Here is a 10,408-nt window from a genome sequence, read left to right as displayed (position 1 = left end):
TATGCCTCTTTGAACCTTAGTTGATGGTTTATCAAACAACTGCTTTGTTTGGAAAATCTTCATTGGTAACTCAATGATAGGTTCTGGCTTTGGATCTCTATACAATTCATTTTCACTAGTGGGGATCTCAATTGAATATTTCTTGATCAACTCATCTAATTTAGCAACATTCATTGAAGCCACATCAGCTACAATCTTTGAATTCAACATTCTTGCTCCTTTTCAAAAGGTATTTGTTGTGGTCAGCTGCTTTGCTTGAGGCTAGTTCCTTCATTGGGTGCTTCGTTGTCTTTTTTCATTCTTTGTCAAAAATTCCATTAGGAGTAGCACATTTCAATCTTATTATTAGACCCTTCATTATGTAAAATCATAAATCTTGGACATAATTATTACATCAGTTGGCTTCATGCTTTTATCTGATGAAGAGTCTAGTAGTGTGACCCCAACCTTTAAATTATGAAGTCTTGTTTCATGATTGAATGGACTAATGATCATATTTTTATAACATCAATGAGACTAAATAGCTTATAGGACCATGATAGCCAACAAACGGATAAGCCTAAAAAGCCATAAATAGAAAGTCCTAGTTTCAAAATTGTCTTCATCTTATTGTGATTTATGAATTATGTTTTAAAACAATAGCAAACTAGAACCCTTTATAGGACATGAAGGCCAAGAGTTCCTTAGACTGTTATAACAATAAGTGAAGTGAATAATCCTATAGGTCAAAGTAAACTAGCCATATTATTCAACACATAAAGGATATGGTTCTACAAATAGGAATACATTCTTCCAAAATTGACACTTATCATTCATAGGAGATAAGAAAAGGAAAAAATGGTAGTAATTAAAGAAAACTGGAACATTGTGTGAAATATTTAGCACATATCCTAAACTCAAAATGGAGTAAAAATCTAGGGAAAATATTAGCATGCACATCTCAATCCTATTAAGATGTGTTTAATCCTTATAAGGCTTTATCATCAACTTGACTAAGTACCCTCCACTTGCATGCTTTGTGTGTTTCTCAATGTACAACAATTCATTGAGTGTAGTACGCTTGCAAAGTTTAGATCATTAAAACCACTGGTTTATATAACTCGTGTGTGGCAGCGAAGATTATTTTCAAAATTGTCTATGCACCACTTTAGGCACTTTTAAAGTTTAAAACTAGTGTTTCATGGATTTCAATGACATTGCAACTATTATACATGTTATTCTTTTGGGAATCTTGTTATCAAGCAACATGTAAATGTTATTGTCATAAAATTTGTTCAATGCAAGGTGAACATTTTAAGCATTTTTCCTCATGCTCACTTGAGCCCATGTAGCTTGTTAAATATGCATTACATTATATCCTACAAAATTCATGAGACAAAAAATATATACCACCACCACCTTGTTCTTATAATAAAAGAAAAAGATATAATCATATTCTCGAGAACCTTGCTATCAAAAGTGTTTACCTGTGGAAACCTCAAAATCCTCGTTACAAAGAGGACAATTGTATAAAGTATAATGAGATGGATGTATTGTAAATAAAAAAGATAAATTGGGTAATGAAAAATTAGATGAAACAAACTGATCAAAAAGCCAAAAGAGATATTATTTGATGCTTTTAGTTGTGCAAGAAAGAATGAATAGAGGCAATATTTCAGCTAAAAACTAAGGCAATTGGAAAATCCCATTCAAAACTCACTTATGTCAGAGTGGTTGGGTTTTGTAGAGCACCATACAAGATGCCCAAGTTTTCTAGCAACAAGTTGATCCTATTGGACATCATACATAAGTGACTAAGGTTCATAAGATGATAGTTAGAGATCACAAGTCACATTTCTCTTTCCTTGTCAAGGTAGGTATTTATACCTATGTCAATAAGAAGACTACAAAGATAACTAAAATTGATATGGTACTATTGATCATGAATTTGATTGGGGCTATTACAAACAAGTTTAACCCCATCAAGAAAATCAATTGTCATAGGGCATACAAAAAACATAATCTAGCTTTAGAGATCACGCAACTAAATTGCATATGTATTACTACAATTAATAAGGGGTTTTGATTTCAGTAATATTTCCAAATAAATTAAGGAAATGTACTAGTCATCTCATATGATGACACTAAAATAAACAATTATAGTTACACCACTCATTATGGAAAATCATGACAAAACACCCAAACAAAAATTAGATAATCTTACTATACCCTACCCCAAAAATTAATTGTGCAAGTTTTTTAAAAAATTGTATCCATTGCATGAAACATACACCAGGCTTTTCATGATTCAGACCAAAAAAAATTAAACCCATTGTACTTTACCTAATCCAAACTGATTCTAAATCTAACCAATCCTATTTACAGCATACATGATAGCATGGCATTCATCCAAACCTATAAAGCATACAACCTTATGCCAAAAATAACCACCATAAACCCTACCAAAAAACCAACCTCCCAAAACCCCTAACTTAAACCAAAACATCTCCAAGAGCCCTAAAACAACAACATTAAAACCCTAACTTGGACAAAAAGCACTAGAATTTATAAATAATTATTGGGAAAACAAAAAAAATAAAAAGCCCACTCTTTACCTTATCCAATACAAAACCTTACACACAAAGTCAACTCCACACAAATCACAATACAAAACAGCACAGTCAATCAAAAGAAAAAAATTTCAAAGCTAAAAAGCTAGAAACCTACCTATGAATGAACTTCATCCACCTCATCCTCCTTAGGAATAACCTCATCTCCAACTTGGAATCCTTCAATAGCTTGGTGGGCTGCACTTTAGAAAGATTACACTCCTTATCCTCATCAAAACACCTGATAACTAAAATAGGATAGATGCAGTGGTGAACATAGTAGTCACTAATGCTACCAAGCCTGCCCTTTGAGTTCCTCCTAGAAGCCCCAAATCCTTGACTCCCCATTATAACTACATTGAGGCCAAGCCTCTTGACCTCCAAATAGAGATACTACTTCATATCGTGATCCTTGACAATGTGGATCTTAAAAGGAATATGGGCATCCACAAGGGGCTACGCCAGATTAGTGGCCTTAGTAGATGTGAAACTATCAAAGTCATCTTTGAGCTTCCACTGCAACTCCACATCTGTATGTTTTTCCTCAACAAAGAGATCAATGGAACCCCAATCAAAACCATAAAGGACACTTGCAGGGAACACATGAATCAGAATCACATTGTCCCTAGGCTGTAGATAATAGAAGGAGAGAGTCTATGTGCTGATATGGTGCCCCGGTTGACGCCAATGTCTACTGCCTTCACACTGCAAAGACCTTTTACTTTTCCCACTCAACAAGTGTGAATTTATCTTCACATGAAATAAAACTTTTTTTATTTTAACATTATGAAGCTTGTGTTGGTCAAAATTTCAACCAACAAGGGCATGGATTTTTTAAAAAAGATGTATTTCCTTGCATATTCGACAAATTTGACCCCATTTTAATAGATGGTAAAAAATTTTGGTCTATAAATGGGGTCAAATGTATTAGTGCCTCTATCTCACACACTCCCATCACATCTCTCTCTAAAGCTTCTCTCTCTCCCATCCCCTACTCTATCTTTCTCTCTCTCTCCGCTCTCCCATCCCCTACTCTCTCTCTCGCTCTCCCTCTCCCACCTCCTACTTCTCTCTCCCTCTCCCATAGCCTACTCTCTCTCACCCTCTCTCCTCTCCCATCCCCTACTCTCTAGATCTCTCACACACACTCCCATTCCCCCTCTCTCTCTCCCTCTCTCACTCCCTCTCCCACTACCTACTATCTCTCTCTCTCACTCTCTCTCTCCCCCTCTCTACTCTCTCCCTCCCATCCCCTAATATCACTCTCTGTTCCATCCCTCTACTCTCTCTCACACTCTCTCCCATCCCCTACTCTCACTCACTCTCTCCCATCCCATTCTCTCTCTCTCTCTACCACCTCCTACACTCTCTCACACTCTATCTCTTACACACACTCCTATACCCCCTCTCTCTCCCTCTCCCACTCCCTCTCCCACCACCTAATCTCTCTCTCCCATCTGCTACTCTCTCTCTACTCTCTCTCCCTTCTCCCATCACCTACTCTCTCTCTCTCACTCTCACTCTAACTCCCTCTTTCTCTCACTCCCTCCCTCTCTACTCTCTCTAGCACCCCTACTCTCTCTCAAATTTTTACACTCTCTCCAATTTGCTACACTCTCTCTCTGTCTCTCTTACAAAAATTTCCATTCCCCTCTCTCTCCCTCTCCCACTCCCTCTCCCATTGCCTACTTTATCTCTCTCCCATCCCCTACTCTCTCTCCTCCATCTCCCATTCCCTACTCTCTCTCTTTCACAAACATGCACTCCCATCCTCCTCTCTCTTTCTCTCCCTCTCCCACTCCATCTCCCACCACATACTCTCTCTTTCCCCCATCCCCTACTCTCAATCTCTCTCTCCCATCTTGTACTCTCTCTCCCCTCATCCCCTATGCTCAATCTCTCTCTCCCTCCATGTACTCTCTCTGCCACCCCTACTCTCTCTCTCTCTCACTTCCTCTCTCTCCCAACCCCTACTCTCTCTCTTTGTCACTCTCCCTCTCCTACTGCCTACTCCCTTTCTCCCTCTCCCACTGCCTACTCTCTCTCACCCTCTCTCCTCTCCCATCCCCTACTCTCTAGATCTCACACACACTCCCATCCCCCCTCTCCCTCTCCCTCTCCCACTACCTCTCCCACTACCTAATATCTTTCTCACTCTCTCTCTCCCTCTCTACTCTCTCTCTCCCATCCCCTACACTCACTCTCTCTCCCATCCCTTACTCTCTCTCACACTCTCTCCCATCCTCTACTCTCAGTCTCTCTCCTATCCTATTCTCTCTCTCTCTCTCTGGCACCTCCTACTCTCTCTCACACTCTCCCATCCCCTACTCTCTCTCTCTTACACACACTCCCACCCCCCTCTCTCCCTCTCCCACTACTTAATCTCTCTCTCCCATCTGCTACTCTCTCTCTACTCTCTCTCCCCTCTCCCACTGCCTACTCTCTCTCTCTCACTCTCACTCTCTCTCTCACTCTCTCCCTTTCCCTCTATACTCTCTCTCTGTCATTCCCTACTGTATTTCACATTTTCACACTCTCTCCCATCCCCTACTCTCTCTCTCTCTCTCTCTCTCTCTCTCTCTCTCTCTCTCTCTCTCTCTCTCTCTCTCACACACACACACACACACACACACACACACACACACACACACACATATCCATACCCCATCTCTCTCCCTCTCCCACTCCCTTTCCCATCACCTACTCTATCTCTCACTCCCTCTCCCTCTCCCACTCCCTCTACCATTGCCTACTCTCTCTCTCACTCTCTCACTCTCTCTCTTTCTCACTCTCACTCTCTCCCTCTTTACTCTCTCTCTGCCACCCTCTACTCTCTCTCACATTTTCATAGTCTCTCCCATCCCCTACTCTCTCTCTCTCTCTCTCTATCACACACACACACACACACATTTTCATCTCCCCTCTCTCTCCCTCTCCCACTCCCTCTCCCACTGCCTACTCTCTCTCTCCCATCCCCTACTCTCTCTCCCCCTCTCCCATTCCTTACTCTCTCTTTCACATGCATGCACTCCCATCCTCCTCTCTCTTTTTCTCCTTCTCTTACTCTTTCTCCCACTGCCTACTCTCTCTCTCCCCCATCCCCTACTCTCAATCTCTCTCGTCATCCCCTACTCTCAATCTCTCTCTCCCATCCTATACTCTCTCTTTGCCACCCCTACTCTCTCACACACTTCCTTTCTCTCCCATCCCATACTCTCTCTCTCTCTTACACACATTCCCATTCCCCCCTCTCTCCCTCTCCCACTACCTACTCTCTCTCCCCTCTCCCATCTCCTACTCTCTCTCTTTCACACACACCACACACTCATATCCCCCACTCTCTCCTCTCTCATCCCCTACTCTCTAGATCTCTTACACACACTCTCATCCCCCTTCTCTCTCCCTCTCCCACTCCCTCTTCCATCACCTATTGTCTCTCTCTCTCTAACTCTCTCCCTTTCTACTCTATCTCCCTTATCCCCTACTCTCTGTCTTCCCTATCCCATCCCCTACTTTCTCTCTCTACTACCCCTACTCTCTCTCACTCACACTCTCTCCCATGCCCTAGTCTCTCTCTCACACAAACACTCCTATCCTCCTTTCTCTCTCTCCCTCTCCCACTACTTAATCTCTCTTTGTCATCTCGTACTCTCTTTTCTACCCCTACTCACTCTCTCACACTTCCTCTCTCTCCCATCCCCTACTCTCAATCTCTCTCTGCCATCTCGTACTCTCTCTTTTCCACCCCTACTATTTCACACTTCCTCTCTTTCCCATCCCTTACTCTCTCTGCCACCCCTACTCTCTCTTACTTCCTCTCTCTCCCATCCCCTAGTCTCTCTCTTCCCTATCCCATCCACTACTTTCTCTCTATCTCTCTCTCTCTCTCACACACACACACAACCACCCCCCCACGCCCCCCCCCCCCCCGCCCCCCTTTCTCTTGATCTTTCTTTGCATCTCTTCTTCCTTCTCTATGCACTAATTAGCTCTCAATAGTGTGTGCACACTATAGCATGCATGCGCTATTGAGACCCAAATTTAAAATCTTTTAATAGCGCATGCACACTATAGTGCCTATAGGGAGTACACACTATTCAAAGCTTTGCATTATAGTTCCTATAGGGCGTACACACTATTCAAAGTTTTGCATTAAAACCAAGCCTAAGGCTTGGTTTTTCCTTGTAGACCCAACCCATAGGTTTGGAGTTTATAAACATGTCTAAGATGTGTTTTGCTGCAAACATACAAAAAATGATTGAAATTTCTTATGAGCTCTCCTTTAGGATTCCTCATGGTTGGGCATTGATAAGATCAGGTTACATGATATTGTAGGTCTCTATGTTAGCTATATAACCATGTAATTTATTTTTAATTTGAACTATTTCAAGCCTTTCATCTATAATTTCTTTTGAATGTATGTCCATTTTTTTTCAAAAACCACCATGTACTAATTGGGCTATAGATTATAGCTCATTCATCCAATTTTGCAACAACTTAGTTTTTTAGAATCTAGACTCCATTCTTCATACTTTTAAAAAAAAGTTTTGATTTTAGATTTTTAGTTATTTCTAGGGGAAGCACATAGATATTTCATGTTTTTGGGATGTGTCTATTTAAAAAATTCATATAAAAAAAAAATACACATTATAAAATTACCCGAAAAATTTGGAATAAACTAAATAGTGTTGAGTGACTTTTGACTAGAGCTGTTAAAGAATTTTAAAAAAGAGGTTAAAATTTTAGGGGGGCCACACTTTGTACTGTTATATGTTTTTTTGCAATAAACAGTACCACTTTCTTTGGCCCCCTTTTTTGAGGACCTAAAACTAAACCATTTTGAAAAAAAAAAAAGTAGTTTAGAAACTAGATTCAAAGGACTACGACTTTTGTTTTTGTCATATCTTAAAATTTTGAGCATAATTATCTTCAAATTCTTGTTGAATTTTAGAAATTTCTGATTTTAGGAAAAAGTTGTACACTTATCCCCTCTTTTGGCACCACAACTTGGTGCACTTACCCTTAGATCTTACCCTTTTAAAATATTTCAACACTCTACTTGAAGTGTTCCTCATAAAAAGGGATTTTAACTTATAATGGAGTAAGCACCTTGTTAAAGGATTTACAACAACCTATTAAGACTACTTTGTTAAGAGATTTAGTAGATTCACCTCTTAGAATGTCTTGGCAATGATCCTACAATTAGAATTCTACTACTAGATAAAAGATCACCTGTTTCCTTATGTGTACTTGATCATTACTAATTAAATGTATCTCTTCTATCTTGTAACACCTTTCCTTTATTATTCTTTATCTAATTCTGCAATGTGTCTCAATTCACAATACCTTAGTCACCAAGAATGCTCTATTTGCATATGCAAACTTCTCAATTTTCTCCTTCCACATACATAAAAAGTTTCGGGTTTATCCTCTTTAAGAAGACCTGGGTGACCTAGAGTTAGGTATGAATCAAGGATTATGATTTTTCCATATTTCTAGTTAATCCTAAACTTTTTCTGATTGGCTACATGTACTACATAGGGATTCTCAACAAAGATTCATCCATATCATCTAGGATCGCGAAACAATCCTTAAGTCAGCTCCAAAATGGTTTACATAGTATTTTGTGCCATTACAAACAACTATGTCAAAACTGTATAACTCAACACTTGAAGTATTTGATGCTTGGCATCCACTGTCTCTTCAATGCTATAACTCAACCTTTGAATGAATCAACATCCACTAATCACTCAACATATAATATCTCACAACTTATGCTTGGCATACATTACTTGTTTGACATGAGCTAAGTAAATGAATTAAGTATATTGTCACTCATATGTCAAAACCAATCTAAGATTAACAATCTCCACCTTTGATAGGAGTGGAAAACTACTTGGTCATGTATGAATAACATAAGCCTTTCAAGCATAGCTCAAAATTCAATAACTTTCCTTGAGTTGATTATTCTATTCTAAACTAAAATTGAATACTATTGTTGAGTAGATCTACTACGCTGACTCTATCTATGGTTGATCTCCCCCAAAACTTATCTCTCATTTCATGCACACTCACCCTTTCTTCATTCTCCCCCTTTATTTATTCTCCCCCCTTTTGATGCTTAATTCATGGGTTGTACATGAACTGTATGGTTTTCAAAGAAGGTTTTATGGACCTTAAGTATTATCTTTAGAGTTGCATCCTAATTATCACATGCTACTTCTAATTATTTGATTTGGATAGATAACTTGAAAGCAAGGTGAACTAAGCCTTCATGTGTAGAAACATGAGGATCTTTCTACATCACTATTTCTACAAAGGCTAGTTCCTGGTGTAGTATCTCCATGTGTGGGGTTAGCATAGACTATATACTGATTAGTGTAGCCTAAATGTTTGCATCTCGAGCATGCAGGGCTCCCAAGTGACCTGGGGAGTTCATTAAAGTCCTAAAGTTCTTTTGACTTTGTGTTGGAACATTGGGTAGAGAAATACATGATAGCTTCATATCGCCTAGTAGAGTGTCAATGTGGCACTGTACTTCTTGTGTGAATAGAGTTGTATCACACAACTTGATGTAAAGAGAAAATATATTCTCTAATACTTTCTTCACACCCTCAATTTTTGTTGCTAACTCGACCTAGCGTAGTATGATGGCACTAGATATATGCTCATCCACCTTGGTTTGTAATTTCTTCTCAGACAATTCCAATAATTTGACATTGGTATTTAGGTCTTTATCATTGATTTTCTCTATAATATTTTCCAACTGATCAATGATGGGCTTGGCTTCATTAGGTGTAAGGAGGCTGAATGCATCAAGAAATATGTCCTTGATATCATGAAGTGGTTATTTCTGCCTATGTTTCCTTTTGAGTAGTTCTTGGTGTTTCTTTCTTGCTAGAGCATCTTGTAATATGCTCATCTACTCTATTGTGATTTTAGTACGATCATACATTGGTAACTCAATCACCTCATATAAGTTGATATCACCAATGAAGTGCTTGACTAATAGTTAGTGTCTTGTAAGGAAACTAGTGTCTGTATTGCTATTGCTTCCTCTAGATTTGTATTCAAGATAGAATCTTTAGTCATATCCTTCTGCTTCTCTTTGATTTCTTCTCCACCTTGTTATTTTGGTGTAGGTACAAGAATGGCTTTTGGACCTATTTGAACTAGTGTCCTTTATTTTTTAATTATTGTAATTTTAGGTACCTTGGTGCTGATATGTGAAGGCATGATGTCCTTTCTGTGGTATACTACCATAGGAATGGCAAGTTTTACCTTTGTAGATTGAGAGGGGACATTGGATAATTCTTGTGGTTTCTCCCTTGTAGATGCCAATTCTACCTTCTCAGTCTCATCCACACTCACCAACATAGGATGGCTAGATAATTGTGCCTTGGTGGTGGAATTAGTTAGTATCTTCTGCATATCCTTCTCTTTTAGGGGATTAATTTTTTGAATGATTACTATATCTTCTTGAGGAGTAGCACTTGGCACTGGTGCATTCTGGTCTAGTTGTTGCTCTTCTTCAATTGTTTCCTTTGTAGTTACTTCCCCATGTACTTCCATCATAGATTCATCATTTTTTTCTTCAATTACTTCTACCTCTATTTTTTCTTCATCTACTTCCTTCAATCCTTTCTCAATAGCCTTTTGTTCTATTAGCCCATTCATCACCTTCCATACATGTGTTTTCTACTAAACAACCTCTTCAAAAAAAAAATTCTATGATAATAAAGGCTCGATATGTTGGAGAAAATATTCCCTTGTATTTATTAATAGCTTTTTTCATTTCAAATTTGGCCAAATTTGGCATC

General features: G+C 38.9%; 1 pseudogene; it reads right to left on the bottom strand.

Moving 5' to 3' along the window:
- Window positions 1–2,706: 2,706 nt before the first annotated feature.
- Window positions 2,707–10,160, bottom strand: LOC149533917 (universal stress protein PHOS32-like; annotated as a pseudogene).
- Between the last annotated feature and the right edge of the window lie 248 nt (window positions 10,161–10,408).

The sequence above is a fragment of the Cupressus sempervirens genome, chromosome 10, assembly GCF_028749045.1.
Source record: "Cupressus sempervirens isolate cs-2001-9-10 chromosome 10, ASM2874904v1, whole genome shotgun sequence".
NCBI classification, from domain to species: Eukaryota; Viridiplantae; Streptophyta; class Pinopsida; order Cupressales; family Cupressaceae; genus Cupressus; species Cupressus sempervirens.
Note: the sequence above shows the minus strand (reverse complement) of the source record. Positions and strands in the feature narration are given on the sequence as shown.